The sequence below is a fragment of the Eulemur rufifrons genome, chromosome 23 (assembly GCF_041146395.1).
Source record: "Eulemur rufifrons isolate Redbay chromosome 23, OSU_ERuf_1, whole genome shotgun sequence".
Taxonomy (NCBI): domain Eukaryota; kingdom Metazoa; phylum Chordata; class Mammalia; order Primates; family Lemuridae; genus Eulemur; species Eulemur rufifrons.
Genome location: NC_091005.1, coordinates 8,629,315 through 8,647,468, shown reverse-complemented (window position 1 = coordinate 8,647,468; position 18,154 = coordinate 8,629,315).

The window sequence follows — 18,154 nt, the reverse complement described above, 5'->3', positions numbered from 1 at the left end:
AATATTTCCTCTTCCTTATTACTGGAAAGGATGGTGGAAATTTTACTTAAAAGAGATTCTCACGGATGTGCATTTCTATCTAAAAAATCAATTTGAAAATCAATTTGAAAACTTCCAAACAAAAAACGTGTAACGTCTGTTCTTTACTGACTGGTGGGAATACTCAAAGCCTTCTCTTCAATCTACCCACCAGCAAAAAACTGCATCTTTGGAGAAACATCAAATCAAAATGAACTATGCTGGAGAACAGTCCTCAATTCAAATCAAGAAGTCAAAGCAGAAATAACTTGGCACTCACAGAGATAGGAGATTAAAGATGGAGAAAGGGAGTTTTCTTCATGATCGCCAAAGGTCTTAGCTGAGGGCCTGCAACACGACCAGTGTATGTTCATGATTTGAGAGACTCTCAAGCTTTATTACAGAGCTAGACTCTAGCATCTATGAAAAGGGAAGCAAAATCTGTTTTATTTTGACTGCTGAAAGAACCTCCAAACTCAATCATTTGCTGTCTAGTTGAGCTTCCAATTGAAATGGCAGATCTGCAAATTCATAGCAATAGAAGACAATCAGTATTTAAGAACATTCGTGTCTGCTTGGCTTTATTTGATATAAACACAACAAGTATTACGAATCCCTGAATCTGGGAGTGGCCATGATTTCCTGTTACTAAAATATCTAATTTGGAGCACATAGAAATGAAAGTAGAACTGCCAAAACCTTATTTATGCATGTTTTTTGGAGCTGTTTAGTGTGGCATTTTATCTAGTCAGTGTTGAATAACCTCAAGCCCTAGGGACACAGACCCGAGTCAGCTTTCAACATGAGAAAACTCATTTTGATTCTCCCATTTGACAGAAGTGATGAACCTGTGTCGACCTTGGTGACAATGACAGGCAGGAGCTGGGCACCGGGTGTGGAAACGGCAGGCATCAGTGAGTCGGCTCTCAGAGGTAATGAGCCAAAGAGGAGACTCTCGTTCAATTCCTTTGGGAAATTGTTAAAAATAGAACCTTTGTTGGTTTTATGTATAAAACTAAAATAAAGATTTGAGAATACTGAGACCGTGAGGTACAGACATAAATTTGAGACCTGTAAAATGAAACATATTTCCACAGGTGAAAAGGGCTGATTCTTGAAGAAAGTTAAAATTGATTGAAAGTGACAACAAAAATCCATGTATCTATGGAGTGCAATAACCTGAAAGGGCCCTAACGAAACTAATTCACCCACTTAATTGTACAGAGGAGAGAAGACCCAGAGAACTTACCTAACTTGCCCAAGAAACTGAATAAGTTAGAGGCAGAGGCAGGTCTCGAACCCTGCAATTTGTAATACTAGTTTACGGCTGTAACTCAGTATCATAAGTTGTCTCCTGTCTAAAATATATTGTTGTTTTCTTAGAAATAGTAAAGGTCATATAAGGCCGGGCGAGGTGGCTCACGCCTGTAATCCTAGCACTCTGGGAGGCCAAAGTGGGTGGATCGTTTGAGCTCAGGAATTCGAGACCAGCCTGAGCAAGAGCGAGACCCCATCTCTACTAAAAATAGAAAGAAATTATATGGACAGCTAAAAATATATATAGAAAAAATTAGCCAGGCATGGTGGTGCATGCCTGTAGTCCCAACTACTCGGGAGGCTGAGACAGGAGTATCCCTTGAGCTCAGGAGTTTGAGGTTGCTGTGAGCTAGGCTGACGCCATGGCACTCACTCTAGCCTGGGCAACAAAATGAGACTCTGTCTCAAAAAATAAATAAATAAATAAATAAATAAATAAATAAAGGTCACATAAAATATTTTAAAGTGATATAGATCATCACAAATATTTGGAAACCATACTCTCCTTGACTAACATTCAGTTCTATCCTTGCCAAATAAGGAATTATGCTAATTCAGGCAATTCAGCATGTGTGTGTGTCAAGGGGGTGGGTGGTTCCTGAGAACTTTGCCGTGTGCCTCCATGGCTGCAGAATGGTTACATTACTGAATTACCAATTAACATCCAATTTGTAATCTTGTTGGCCAGCCCGTAAGTTTTAACTGAATTAAATAATGACTTCTCACTGGCACTTCTTTCTAGGACTTAAACAGAAACTGTTAATAACATCTGTCTACCAGTAATGAAACCAGAGGGTCTTGTTATAGTTGATTTAACAATTTTGTCTTAGGAATTTAGGTTTAAGAAATCAGAATATAGTTTTGACTGTGCCTTGTTGATCAGTTAAAAAAAAAAAAAAAAAAGTTAGCTTGTCTTCATGATGTATTTTCTGGTGTTGTAACCTGAACAACACATTCAGTTTTTAAAGGGAGGAGAAACACTAGCAGATAAATATCACTGATTAAAATACAACCTGTGGCTTTTATACTTTCAACTGAAATTGTAGATAATCACTCATAGGACATAAAACAAAAACTGTATGGTCAATCTCATCAATAGCTTATCATCATCTATTTATTTCTCTATTGAACAATTATTGAGCACCATACTCTGTGATAGGCACAGACTCTGTGCCTTTTGGCATTTTTTTCTACTTCAATAATCCCGAAAATCTAGGAAATAAACTTAGTTTTGCCAGCTTTTGATTTAGTTCATTTTTCAATGGACCTTAATTAAGGCTTCTCTTGATAAAATTACCCTCATGTGTTTGCAGGAATTCTGCTTGATCCAGGCTTGCTTTGCCATCTAACCTGGCTTTCAAGTGACAATGAAAGACAAGAAGAGAAAGAGAAAGGAACATAGAGGGAGAAAGAGTGAGTGCTGGCAACTGTTTGTATGTGGTTGTGTGGACAAATGTGTCAGTGTGTTTGGTACACCTTAAGCACTATTCTTTTGGATTCTAGAGAATAATATTTACAGAGGTTTTAAGGGTGCTGTAAATGCTGTCATCCGCTGCTTCAGATTAGTCAGGCTGGTTACAGGGTTGCCTGGACCCCTGGAGTGGTGTTCTTAATTTTCTGGCCCTGTGACTACAGCTCCCACCTCCCAGCAACACTGTCAGTGACTTCCTCAAGCCTAGGAGGACTTTGTGAATTTCAGCGTTGCAAAGGGATCATGGAATTTAAAGACCTCTGTGCTATCTCAGTGTCAACTATGCATTCTTGTGACAGTCTTTGCATCTCCCACAAGTAAGTGTGTAAGGGAGTGCCTAGGATGGGGCTCTCTGGTGTTTCTACTACCCATGTTAGCACTGCTTGGATTTTGTAAGCTCTCCACGTGGTCAAAATGACTTGCTTTGCTCGCTGGTCACAAGTACCTGTCAAACCCACTTCACTAATTCAGAATAACTCTATCTTAAGAGCTGACTGTGTTGAAGTAACAAAATATCTCAATTATTAAATATCTTAAAATATTTAAATATGAATTTTATTTCGGGAAGGTATGTTGCTTTATTACCGTCAATAACACTGTAACTCCAGTGAATTGCTAATAATGTGCAGTGAAAATTAATTGTAATATTCAGATTAGGACTGTGAGACTGCTTTACTGAGTAGATAAGTCCAACCATGTATATTTATGTGTAGCTATAATGTCTTACAATGTTTAGTTTTCTTTTTATCTATTATCTACCATGTGGAGAGCCTTGTAATAAGTGCTGTAGTTAGAGAAATCAATTGCACATAGTTGCAGACTATAGGCAACAGGATGACAAAATTAAAATGAATAGCATTTGAAGTTGGAGCTGAATTCAAATTTCAGCTCTTGCATTTACAAATTTTGTGTTGTGGATGATGTATTATATTCTCTGAGTCTTGAGCATCAGATATTTGTGAAAATAAGTATTAAAGTAAGTTCCAATCTCATGATATTTGTTTAAACTGTTTTTCTTTCCTTCTAGTTCATAAGAGAGAGGGAAATATAATGATTTAGCAGTCTGAAGGATGGCACGATCTCTTTTGGTAAGCATAAAGAGGGAAAGGTTATCAAAGGACAAAGTATTGGGGCTGGATCTTGCAGTAGAGACAGTGACTGGAAAAGTTAAGTCAGGAGCAGTGCTTGGAAGGGTAAAATTTTTTGGCAATGGGGAAGTATTTGAGAAAACGTGGGAGACAGGAATGCATGGTGACTGTGTAGAATGTATGGGCTGTTAAATTTGGTTGAAGCATAATTTAATTTTCTGAAGCAACTTTCTTCTGCAACCTCAGTCTTGTTTAAAATCCCTGTTGCATTATTAAGCCTATTTTTTCCTTGTTATTATTAGACTGGGGCATTTCAAATTGCCAGAGCTTGAATTATCACACTTAATGAATTAATGGAATCTGAATGAATGTTCAATGAATGAGCCCCTGACTCATTCTAAGAATAAACTTACCACCTTCACTTTCTTCAATGAGCACTTGCCATGCACATCTCCATAGAGATATAACACAATGTCTCTGTCACTCCTGTTTTCTTTTTTTTTTTTTTAAACTTGGCCTTCCTTTGAGCTAAATACGTAGAGAATTGTTTATGAGATGAGATAACCTGACTCTCTTTGAAGTGTTTACAGCAAAGATTTCTCAAGCTGCTAAATATGAAAGATTACAGACATTATCAAAGCCTTGTTAATGACCATCAATAAAACTATGGCTTAGTTCATCTCATGTTAATCTAAACAAAGTTTTGTGATCCAAGGTAAGCCTTTAATGTTGATTAGGCAATCAAACAAGAAATGGAAGTTCATTTTAACAATTATTGAATTGAATGGGCATTGGTATCATAAAGATCTTGATTTGGATCTTAGTCCCACCATTGACTAGTTCTATATGTATGTATATATCTGTATCTATTTCAAGTTTTGTTTTATCTGTAAAATGGGAATGAGATTTTTGAGGTAAGTATTGACATTTTCAAGATATATTTTAAAAAATCTGGCATAAAACCTAATAACATTTTAATAATTATTTTTTTTTATCTTAGTATTATGCAGGGCATGTGCTATATACATATTTACACCAGATCTAATAATAATGTTAATGGAAATTTACTGTGGAGGGAGGATTGATTTATTACCAATAAATTATGGTAGGGTAAAATGAATCTTTAATAAATTCCCGAGTGTAGTTCTGAGAGAGTACAGATGAAAGAATGATTAATTTGGGCTTGAGAAATTAGGGCATGCATCCCAGCAGCCTTGACATTTGAGTTTAGCCATGAATGACAAATAATTCTAATAATTTGAAGATGAAAGTAAAGGCACTGAGAATGAATAACTGCATGGAACTCAGGGGCAAGAATAGTCATCCTCAAGAAATTTGGAAAGGAGGAAAAATGATTAATATTTTGGTCTCTGAGAAACAGTGACATCCCTTCTATATGAGAATCTGATACAGCTACGTTGCTATCTTTGCCTTCCTCTTCCTTCTCAAGTTTACTTTTCTCCTACTTCTCTTTTCTTTCTACTTGGCATTTCAGAAAGTTCTGTCTTTCCTATTTCCGTAAGACCTCTGTGGTGCAAAGGAGACACCAGTACATACCGCTAGCATCATAAGGTTTTGAGAGGAAAAAATACACAGGTAGGGACATGGTAACATGCACACCATTCCTCCAAACTCTAATTAAAGCACAATACCATCCAATCATAGATGCTATACGTTACAGCCAAAGTTCCAAAAAAGAGTAGCCCTACACCCATGATGTTCTATAAAGACCAGAGGCAGGGAATATTCTTGTGTCTATATGAAGCTCATCTGTCGGGAATATTGCCTTGCTAATAAGAGGGCACTTCTGGAGCCCATTGGCTTCTGTTAGCTGGTGCCTTCATTCAGCTACCTTATAATTATTAAACTACATTTCTTCTGAGCAACAGGGTCTCTCACTCAGCTTCTAGCTCAAGTCCCAAACATTGATTGAGTCTCTGTGACAGATACATAGACTTTCAAAGAGAAGCTTTGATTGTCCTAATCCGGGTCAGGTGAACACTCAGCTCTCACGTGGTTGGTCTGGGCACTGCAAGTAACTTGACTGGCAAAAAATACTCTGATGTGACAAGAAATATGAACCGATGTATTACTCGAGACTCACTTCAGAACAATGGGGAAATTATGTCTAGGAACATATGAAGGAACACATCAAGTTTTAGAGGGATTATAACTCAGGAATGTAACTCAAAGGCATAGATAGTCTGGGAAACAACAGTAAGGACCACAAGATGCCCAACAAAAATGTGGCAAATATTACTAATTATAGGTAGCACTCTATTCCTAAATACTTTTGTGCCGTTAGAAACTTTCTCAAGTCAGCACTGCATGAAGCCACCACAGATTGCCTTTCATTGTTACATTAGGTAAAACCTATAGTTCTACATTCTAGAATTCAACACAATAGCCATGGAAGAAGCTTCTCTCTGTGGACAGTGCAAAGACAAAAAAATGTTTAGATGCTGGACACCTTCTCCCCTGGCTACTACCCTCCTTACTTCTTTTATTGGTTAAAGATCTTCTAGGATGGATGTTAATGTGTGCTATGACAGATGGGGGCCTATCCGTGGTTTCTATTCCTAACACCAGATTCTCTTATCCTAATTTGTAACAACAGTATAAGGGATGGAAGATGTAGAGACATATGAAAGGGCCAAGCTAAAAAATAAAAAAAAAATTAAATTAAAAAAATTAATAAAAGGGAGATGGGAATAAAAATAAAAATACAGCTTGAAGGGCCTTAAAAATGAAATTCCCATAAATTAGTATGTGTATATTTATATATTTAATAAGATATATATACACGCACATATATAATATATAAATGATACTTTAATCAGAAACATCTCAGAACATCACTGGGCTTCCTTAATATGCTTTATGTTTGGGTTCCTGAGCCATACTTGTTAGGGGTGACATACATGCTCATATGAGCAACATGAGCTCTTCACCTCTGGAATAATCCATTTCATAACAGCAATGAAACACAGGACAAAAAAAAACATGTGTTGATCACATGTCCTTTGTTCCCAAATCACAGATAATAAATAAAAAATGTCACTTTCAGCAAAGTAAGTTGCGTATATGAAATCCATAGGTTTGCTAAGTCACTAACTTAATGGAGGGCTTATTAACACAATACAGAATGTATATACACATTCACTATATACCTGTTTTCACTATTCATATTCAAGTCAAATAGATTTTTTTTAGTCATTTTAAGTACTCAATAAATTATAATTAAATCATTATTATAAATTAATCATAATGATCAGTTAATCATTAATTGATTAACTATAGCATTTGTCTTATTTGATATATTTGACAAGAAAGAATTATTAATAGAGGTTTTACAGGTTTTTCCATTCGGGATTTGTCTCTACTGGCTCTGACCAGCTACAAATTCAAATGCTTCACATTTTCAAGCTGCTACCCAGGTATGTGATTCCAGACCACTTGGATTTTGGTAGATTTCAATAGAGTTCCGTGGTCTCATTGAATAGTATAGAACACTTAATTAATCTAAGAGTTCATTCCATTAACTTTTTAAAAATAAATACAGTATTATGTCCTAGTTATTAACTCCATTTCCATCTAGATTTAAAATTGCACAAAAATAGACACTTTATTTTTCTCTATTTTTCCAGTGCATGGTGAAGCCTTGGAGAAATAATCCATATATATTCAAATTGCTTGTGTAGTTATTTTTGTATGTGAACAATAAAAGAGTTGAAATTGGACTGTAATATTGATTGTTGCTGAATCCATTTGGAAAGCACTAAGTGCACTTGCAATTTAAATAGCACCATTTTATAGTGTTGATTTAATCCTTCATATAAATAAAGTTTACTAGACTTCTAAGAAAAGGAGTATAAATGGATAATGCTCCGTATATGGGGCTTAAAATTATGTACATCACACCCACAGGTGAATTAGATAAAGGAAGCTTCTGAAGGTCCATTCTGAACTGCTCTCTCAGAATAGAATACAAAAATAGTAGTCAGTAGCTCTTCCTGGGGACCCTTCCTGAGAATCTCCAATAAAGTATGATAATTACAAAGAGGAGACCAAGAACTGCTACACTTTCTCTGATTGTTAGAAGTTGGTAAGTTTCTCACAGAACACAGAGAAAAATTGATAGCATGGGCCGGGCGCGGTGGCTCACGCCTGTAATCCTAGCACTCTGGGAGGCCGAGGCGGGTGGATCGCTCAAGGTCAGGAGTTCGAGACCAGCCTGAGCGAGACCCCGTCTCTACTAAAAATAGAAAGACATTATATGGACAACTAAAATCTATATAGAAAAAATTAGCCGGGCATGGTGGCGCATGCCTGTAGTCCCAGCTACTCGGGAGGCTGAGGCAGTAGGATCGCTTAAGCCGAGGAGTCTGAGGTTGCTGTGAGCTAGACTGATGCCACGGCACTCACTCTAGCCTGGGCAACAAAGTGAGACTCTGTCTCAAAAAAAAAAAAAAAAAAAATTGATAGCATGAAAGTAAAACGTGGAAGCCTGCTTGTTTGCTTCCCATATCGTGATATATGCCAAGCACGGATCACACTGCCTAGCACAAACTAAAAATATTGCATGAAAATCTTAATAGGCTAGAGGATGGTAGTTTTCAAAGGATGGAGAGGCAAGGAAGGAGGAATAATATTTATTTATAGTGTTTTCTTTAACTGTTGATTGATATAATAGTCTTCTCAGCTCTGCCTCCTAAGATATTAAACACCTATATATAACTGTTTCCCCATCAGGGGTTAGTAAGTGGTAGACTTTTACACATACTGGACTGTATTAGGGTTCTCCTGAGAAACAGAGCCAATAGGATAGGTAGATAAATAGATTAGATAAACAGAAATTTATTATGAGAATTGGCTCTAGCAATTATGGAGGCTGAGAAGTCCAAGATTATGCTGTCTGCAAGCTAGAGAATCAAGGAAGCCCGTGGTATAATTCAGTCTGAGTTCTAAGGCCTTAGAACCAGGGCAGATGATGGTCTAACTCTCCATCCAAAGCTGAAGGCTTTGAGAAATGACTGAGAGCCAAGTATAAGATGTATCAGAGTAGAGGAAGATGGAGTTTTAAAGATTGGACTCACACTTGCCTACAGGAATTAAGAATCTGGGTACGACAAGATGAGGAAAAAAGGATATTATATAAGATCTCCAATTCTTCCATCTACCTAGTGTCCCTGTAGGGCTATCTCCAGAACTATGTGCAAATGTCTTCTCCTTAGATGAGATGAGCTTTATCCTGCAAACCCCACATTGCATTGAAAATTCTGATTCAGTGGGATTATGCTGATTTCTAGCCATGGAGCTCCCTAACACATAGGGAATGGTACACATTCCTGAGATCTTGGCTCAAACGTATACTATTTTTCACAATCAGAATTTCAGACTGTGAGAAATAGTCTGACTATGCAACTTAGAAGTCACTCTCTTTGACTCTGTGCCAAGAAGTGTTGCTGAAAGTTGAAGACTATTGCTTCACATCGCAGTCAATATGGTTTGCTTCCTCAGTTTTAATTACCTCTTGGCTTCATTTGAAGTGTTCCTCATACTGACTAATCAGCAATTCTTCTGTACTGCTCATTTCTCATTCTTAGACACTTCCCTTACTCCTCCCTTTTTCACATACAGTCTGGCTTCTTTTGATTCGTCTGCTGGCAAGATACATCTTTCCAATGGATGTCTTTCTTTGTCTCTTTTGCCTACTTTGATGTCATGCCTATAAACTCCAATCTGTGCTTGAGTTGCTACAATCAACTTCCTTCACAACAGACGACCCCCTTTCTGGAAACTAACTCTCACATAGGTTTCGTTCCCAGAGGAATGTTTCTACTGCTGAAGCTGAGACTGATTATTACACAACACCAGTTTTTTCCCGTTTCTACCTGGGCATGTAGCAAGACTACATTTCTACACTCCCCTTGCAGTGAGTTGTGACCTTCTCACTGAATTTGGACCTGTAGAATATAGGAAAAGTGGCTATTAAACAACAGCACAATCACAACAGCAACAACAGATTTTAAATTCTCCATGTTTTTTTCCTACTCTGCTGGCATGATGCAAAGGATCTATCGGAGGACCCCCACATCTCTTGGGGATATCAGATTAACCAGACAGAATAAGAAGGAGTCCCTGTTGACTTGAATAATATTGTGAAGGTCAAAGAGAAATAATTTCCCTGATATTAGGGCACTGGTTTTTTAGGTTTGCTACCAAAAATTCTCTCTCTCTGAATAATATATCTGAACACAAATTGGCCAGTAGCCTTGAGCTAGACCTGAAGTTGCTGATAAGACCCTACACAACTCACTGAACTTGCTTAAGTCTTAGTTCCACTTCATTGAAAAATAAGAAGAAATAAAGCAAAAGAACATTTACTCTTTCAGGTTGATGCTGGGGACTGAATGTCTGTGTCACCTTAAAATTCATATGTTGAGTCCTTATACTTCCCCGTCATTTCATGGTATTTGTGGTGGGGGTGGGGTATTAGAGGTGATTAGGTTTACTTGAAGGTGGGGCCCCAACGATTGGATTAATGTCCTTGTAAAAAGAGTAAGAGAGGCCAGATCTCTCCCTCTCCACCAAGTGAGAACATAGGAAGAAGGCAGTTGTCTGGGAGTCAGAAAGCAGGCCCTCACCAGGAATCAAATCAGCCAATACCTTGATCTAATATTTCCCAGACTTTAGAACCATGATAAATAAATTTCTGTTGTTTAAACTATCCATACTATAGTACTCTGATATGACAGCCCGAACAAATTAAGATGATGATAAGTAAATAATATACCATTACTATATATCTAGCAGAGAACCTAGAACACAGTAGGTTATCAAGTAATTTTAGTTTCCTTCATCCATTCTGCCTTCCTGGGTAAATATCTCAAAACAAATATTTTGTTACACATTTCCATGAAATAAGAGGAAAGAATATTCACACCTTTTCCTCTTTAAAATTTAACTATTTGCCAAACCATATAATTCATACTCTAGTGATTATATTTTTTCATATTCCCTCCCATTGCCCCATTGCTTTTGATTTTAAAAATAAAATCAGTAGTAAAATTAACAGAAGATGTTGAAAATATCTCTTAACTAGCCACTCGTGAATGAAGTGTCTTATAGTCAGCATGTAATTTTTATCAAGCAAAAGCTATTTTATTAACTGTGCTACATAATCATCTTCATTTTTTAAAAATATCAGGACAAGATAGGACAGTGGCTGCAATCACCTAGGCTTTCTTGATCCACTTGAACTCTTAAAGGGAGGGTCTAGAGAGTAGATATGCAGATTATATATTTAGCTAAGTATGGTGTTTGCACTCACACGATATTATTACTGCCATTATATTTTGTATTCCATTAGACTATAATTTGTGGATCAGCACTATTCTTTACAAGTTTGTTAAACAAATTAATAGGTACATACACAGATGATAAATAGACATAAATTTATACTTTCTTCCTTGTCCCTCTGGCCCCCGTGTCATTCAATTTTTAAAAAACGTTAATTAATTTTATTCTTAGAACAATTTTAGATTTACAGAAAAATGTGGAGATAGTACAGAGTTCCCCAAACCTTATATGCAGTTTATCCTGTTATTGACATCTTTGATTATTATGGTATGCTTGTTACTATTAACAAACCAGTAATCCAATAATGACATGTTATCAATACACAGAATCCATATTTTATTTAAATTTCCATAATTTTTCCCTATTGTCCTTTTTCTGTTTCAGGATTATATCCAGGTTACTGCACTACATCTAGTCATATTTCCTTAGACTCATCTTCTGTGACAGTTTATCAGATTTTTTTTCTTTTTTCTGTCACTCAGGCTAGAGTATGGTGGTATGATCATAGCTCACTGCATGCCACAGAAATCACTAGTGAAGTCATTTGAGTATAAGGGCTTATGTTTTTTGAAAGGTTGTAATTTATTTTGATTGAATTTCTTTAATAGACATAGGTTTATTCATATTATGTATTTGTTCATGTTGGAGGTTTGGTGATTTATATTCTTCAAGAAATTGATCCATTTTATCTACATAATAAAATTTGAAGTCATAGAGCTGTTTGTAATATTCTATTGTTATCCTTTTAATATCCATGAGACCAGTGATGCGTCCCCTTTCATTTCTGGTATTTATAATTTATGTCTTCTCTTTTTTATTGGTTAGCCAAGCTTAAGGCTTATCAATTTTATTGATCTTTTCAAAGAACCAGCCTATGGTTTTGTTGATATTCTTTATTGTTTTCCTGTTACTAATTTTATTTCTGCTCTACTTTTTTTTTCCTGCATGTTTTAGGGTTAGTGTTCTCTATTTTCTAAAATGAAAATATATTATTGATTTCAAATCTTTCTTTTTCTCTAATAAATGCATTTAATGTCATAAATTTCCCACAAATATCTACTTTTATTGTATTTCACAAATTTTGATGAGTTATCAATTTTCAGTTAGTTCAATATATACTAATTTCTGTATACTATCTCTATTATATAATATTTAATATGAAAATTGTATAGACTATAATGTATTAACTTGAGTCTTATTTTTTGATACATATGTTATTTAGAAATGCATACTTTAATCACCAAATATTTAGGAATTTCCCAGCTATCTTCCTGTTTTTTGATTTTTAATTAGTTTAATTCCACTGTCGTCTAACATATTTTGTATAATTTAAGTTTTTTAATGTATGCTTTAATACTCATGTGTGTTTTTTGCTGTTGAATATTCATGAGGGCATGGGAGAAATGTGTATTTTGCTATTGGTAGATGGAGTATTCTAATAAATGTTATTTAGATCAAGGTGATTGATAGTGCTAGAAAAATCAGCTATTTCCTTACTGATTTTTTGCCTTCTTATATCAATTACTGAAAAAGGCATATTAAAGTCTTCAACTTTAATAGTGGATTTGTCTATTTATCCTTATAATTCTATAAGTTTTTATCACACATATTTTAATGCTTTCTTGTAAGGCTCATATACCTTTAGGATGTAATGCCTTTCTGGGGAATTCACCTTTTTGGAGAATCGAATCATTATATGAAGGCCGTATTTATTCCTGACAATTTTCCATGACCTGAGGTTTGTTTTGTGTGCAATTAATACAGATACACCACCTTTCTTTGATCAATGTTAGAACGATATATCTTCCTCCATCCCTTTACTCTTAACATATGCCCATCTTTGTATTTAAGTTGGTGTGTTGAAACAACATATAGTCGTCTCTTTTCTTAATCCACTTTGACAGTCTTTATATTTTAATTGGTATTTTTAGATCGTTCAAATTAAAAGTAGTTATTGATATATTTGGATTAATATTTTGTGGTCATTGATTTCTTACCAGAGAATCAGCTGAATGAGGAAGATCTTTTCAAATAATGAAGAATGACCTTCAAGTAATAAAATGGGTATTGAAAAAGTGGTATAAGTTATAGGATATAATGAATGAATTGGAAACATTATCTCCTTTGTGAATAGGCAAAACCCAGAATAACCCCCACATGTTCCTTTTATGGATATAAAGCATCTTATTATCTTTTGATCTGGTATTTTTATGCACATTGTATGTTATGGGGAAACACTAAAATATTTTGTTTCCCTTGACAATCTTGAGATATGAACAAAAATCTTTTTTGTTCTTTTAAGTATGAGGAAACTGAGGTTTTAGAACAAAAAAAAAAAATCTAAAGTCACACATTTTGTTTTGAAGACTAACTACAATTAAATTCAAGGATCCAGAGAATTTATTTTCACACTTGGACTAAAAGCTCTTCTCTCTACACAGTGTGGCCTCTTGCCAAATATAGGTCATTTGATGCTCCATTTAATCCCAAAGGTTTTTGAATAATGTCACTTTCTTATACTCCAAAACAGATAGGAACTCATGTGTGAGCCTGTCTATGTGCTAACGACACATTAGAAGTCCCCTCAGCCTCAGTAACCTTTTGTCAGCATAAGGGTAAAACAATGCAGTCATCACAGTTAAGCAGTGAACTTATCAACCCTAACCTGAGAGAAACAATGAACTCTGGTTTAAATGTTTATTGCACAGACTGAACCTTTGGAAATACTATAATTAGTTAAAGAATGTCACATTGCTCTAATAAGCTGCCATTCCACTCTGGTATGAGGGCTATAGTTTAAAAAGTGAAAGGCTGAGCCATGTTCAACCCAAAGGTGCTTGGTCTCTATAGCCATTGTTATGGTAGTGGTAATAAACTGTTAAGCTCGCTTAGGGAATATAGGAATAGCTTGGCACAGTAGCATTATCAGCGAAGCCAAAGGGCCTAGTCCTTCAAAGGAGACGGACTTCTTGTATATCTGTGAGCACAGAGGTCTCTGTGTTAATAGCCCGTGATTATTTCACTATAAGGTATGGCTTTCTTTTAGAGATTGAAGAAGGACTGGGTCTGATTCTCTGCCAGCTAGTGACCCATTCATGAACTGTAAGGCACTAAGAGGCCCCAGAAAGTCTGGAAGGGTAAAAGGCTACACTGACTTTTTACCAGTCCCTTAAAGGCCATCCACTAATCTAAAAGAAAAAAATAAATGCTTCCGTTCTCCCCAGAAACATTTTCTGGGCAATATGCCTATTCTTTTACCATTGCAATGTGAAAATCATGACTCTCCTTTGGGGGAAGCAGTGGGGTATAGTGCTGGAGAGACCATTTGGCTTTCCCCTCCTAGAGATAAGAGTTTTGTGGCCAAATGCTCAGATTCAAGGCAACAATTTGTCATGCTAAAGCATCTTATAGTTCTTGTGCATCACTTCAAAATCCTCTTAGCCACCTGTAGCTCCTCTAATAACTGGTTTAAGTAGGGCTTGACTAGCTCTCTGCAGGAGCAACATGAACAGCACATGGTCTTGCTCCATGCAAATATTTTTGTTTCATGCCCTAGGGTTCCTTTGATGCATACAGATGGGACTGCCACAGAAAAACGTTCTGCAGTCATTCATGTACAACCTGGAAGTGCAGGCTTATGAAGCGACTCTTGGCCAATGGAAACAAGGGCCGATGGATAAATATTTCCCTCTGTTATCCCCCAGGCAATACATTTTGAAATATATTTCACAAAGCTCTTAAAAATTTTCCACTGGGATTGATCACTAGTTGCCCAAACTGGCAGTCAACTTGATCATCTATCCTCATATCGGCTTTTATTTCTTCTTTTTGCAACTTGTCTGTCCTGCATTCCTGCCCCCCCTGGTATCATACAACCAAATAAACTACCTTCACCTAAGCCCTTTTTTCAGGTCCCAGAGGAAGAAACTTGCTTTAAGCCTTTGTGCCTTGAAGTATGGTCTGCATACCTTCAACACCGGCATTGCCTGGGAGCTTGTTAAACTAATAAGCCTCCGGGAATATTCCAGACCTACAGAATCACAACCTGCCTCTACAGCAAAATGTTAGGTGCCCATTATAGCTCAGAAATATTGCTTTAAAATTCAAATGTCATAGCAATTTATATCAGATGACCAACTCAAATGCATCACAGGTCAGACAAATTATTTAAATAGGTTAAGGGGAGTGCGTGTCAGACAGTAGAGAATACTAGAGACTTTGAATTGGAAAGTATGCCTGCTTTGCTGTTTGAATAATAAAGCCACCGTTGGAACATTGAAAATTGGTATCATACAGTAACACAGGCTCCACTTCTTGCAATTTATTCTAGGGACACAGGAAATAGAGGCTATAGGAGAATTTTCACAATTTTTAAAGCACATCATGTGCCCAAAACAAAGACATCTGGAGGTTCTATATGTATTAAACTGGGCTTTCTCCTCTCCAGACATTTAAGCCATTGTGCTTAATGAAGCACCAACTAATGAAGGGACACCAGAAATGGACAGGCCAGTGATTTTGCACAGGGATTCTGCTCAACTCCAACCTTCTTCCATTCTAAAGTTATCCACCCTGTCTACCTCCACATGCTCTCGTAATTGTCAGTTCCGTTTTCACGTATTTCTCAGATTTCTCTCTTTGGTCTTGAAGGTACAATTTGGTCTCTCAGTTTGACCTTATTCTATAGTCCTTAATTCATAAAGAAGTCAACTCTCCTTTTGTCTTTCAGCTTTCTTTGAGGGGATATGCCGCTATCATAGAACCCACTGGAATCAACCATGGCAACCATTCTCTCAGACTTGCTAGGTTTCCTTGAAGGTCAGGAAAATTTCAGACCTCAGAGAATTGTTTTGATTGTCATTATTGCTGTTGTTTGTTCATGATCATAAACTATGCATTTTCCCATTTTTAAATTGATCAAATTCAATATAAGATTTATCAATAAATATATTATTGTATTTATTACATTAGAAAATATTCTAAAAATATGGTGATCGCATAGAAAAATAGCAATAAAGATGTTCTACTTCAAAAAATCAGGTTATTCCTAGGGGCAGGTTATCATTAGGGATCCTTTAATTTTTGACTTCTCGTGATTTTCTTGTTCACTGCAATTTATTCTTATCAGCAATTTATGAGGTTCCTTTGGATAGAAAAATGACATGCACCATGGTGGGATTATTTTGCTCTTCCCTTTCGATTATGAATTTTGTTACTAGAATGTAAGCAAATTCTACACTGAGCCTTGTGATTTGAAGATGAATAATAAGAATCAGAAAATCAATACTTAGTAAAATAATTTAGGAAAAAAAAACAATTTTGCATGTGAAGATTAACTTGGTTGTTTGTCTCTCCCTTATGAAATTACTTTTGTTCAAGGCCTACTGTGCAGAGAAAGCCTTAGGGAAATAAAGTGGTGCATTTTTCATTGTCTTCAAATCTATTTTCTGCTTGAACGAAGTCAGCATTAAATTTAAAGCAAGAAAATCACTCGTTGATGGAAGTCTCAGCCTAAGAAGCATGGCAAAAAGGTCCACTCACTTTGGGTGTTGATTTTTAAGTCACTCAAGGGCACATATTCCTAACCACATAAACATCTTCAATGTGATTTAACAGAGCTTGAGCACCTAACCTATATTACGAGAAGAGGAGATTCTTATTTTAAGAACACAAATATTGCTATTTTTAGATAATCTGGTAGAACAAACAGCCTCACCTTTTAGACCTGAGAGACTTGGCCTTAAATCTTTGCTCTTATAATTATTAGGCATGTAACCTTAGATAAGATACTTAACCTCACTGAATATTTATCTGAGCCCTACACCTCTTGCTACTTCTATTAGCATTTTCCTAATGTGTCTGTAGTTACATCATCATTATTGCTGAAAGAAATTAAATATTTTTTTCAGTTCCTAGTGTCATATGCTATGACCTTGGAGTCCATGAAATACCTATTTTTAACCCATAATACTTTATTGTATAAAAATGCAGATCAGATTTCTAGACCTAGTAGTCTCCTCAATTAGACAATGACCTACATAAGTCTGATGTCTGTTTTTCATGTATCCTTTTTGCTAAATCGAGCGATACATCACAGTTTCTGGAAATTTCACACTTAATCCATTAAATATAATATAGTAATCCCTCAGTGTCTGTGGAGCACTGATTCCAGGGCCCTCGAAGGTACCAAAATCAGTATATCTCCTATATAAAATGATGTAGTTTTACATATAACCTACGCACATCCTCTTGTATACTTTAAGTCATCCCTAGTTAACTTATAATTTAAATGGTTCTTATACTGTGTTGTTTGTAGAATAACGATAAACACAATCTGTACATGTTCATTATAGGCACATCATTCTTTTTTTTGTTTTTCAAATACTTGTGATCCACAGTTTGTTGAATCTACAGAGGCAGAGCCCATCCAACCATGTACAGTAATATCCTCCTTATCAAGCATTTTGCTTTCTGTGATTTCAGTTACCTACAGTCAACTGTGGTCTGAAAATACTACATGGGAAATGCTAGAAGTAACAATCCCTACGTTTTAAATTGCATGCTATTCTGAGTAGCATAATGAAATCTTGTAACCATCCAGCCTTGTCCTGCCTGGGAGGTAAACCATCCCATTGTGCAACATATTCACACTATAAACTTGACCCACTTGTTAGTTATAGACAACCTCTGCTCTTGACATCCAACCAAGGACATCTTAATGGCTTAATGATCCAGGATCACCTTGTTTCTTTTTGACGTATCATTAGAAGGTCAATAATAACCTAATGCTATTCACAGTGCCTATGCCATTCACCTCACTTCATCTCATGTGGAAATTTTATCATCTCACATCATCACAAGGAGAAGAAAAGGAATATACTAATATATTTTTGGAGAC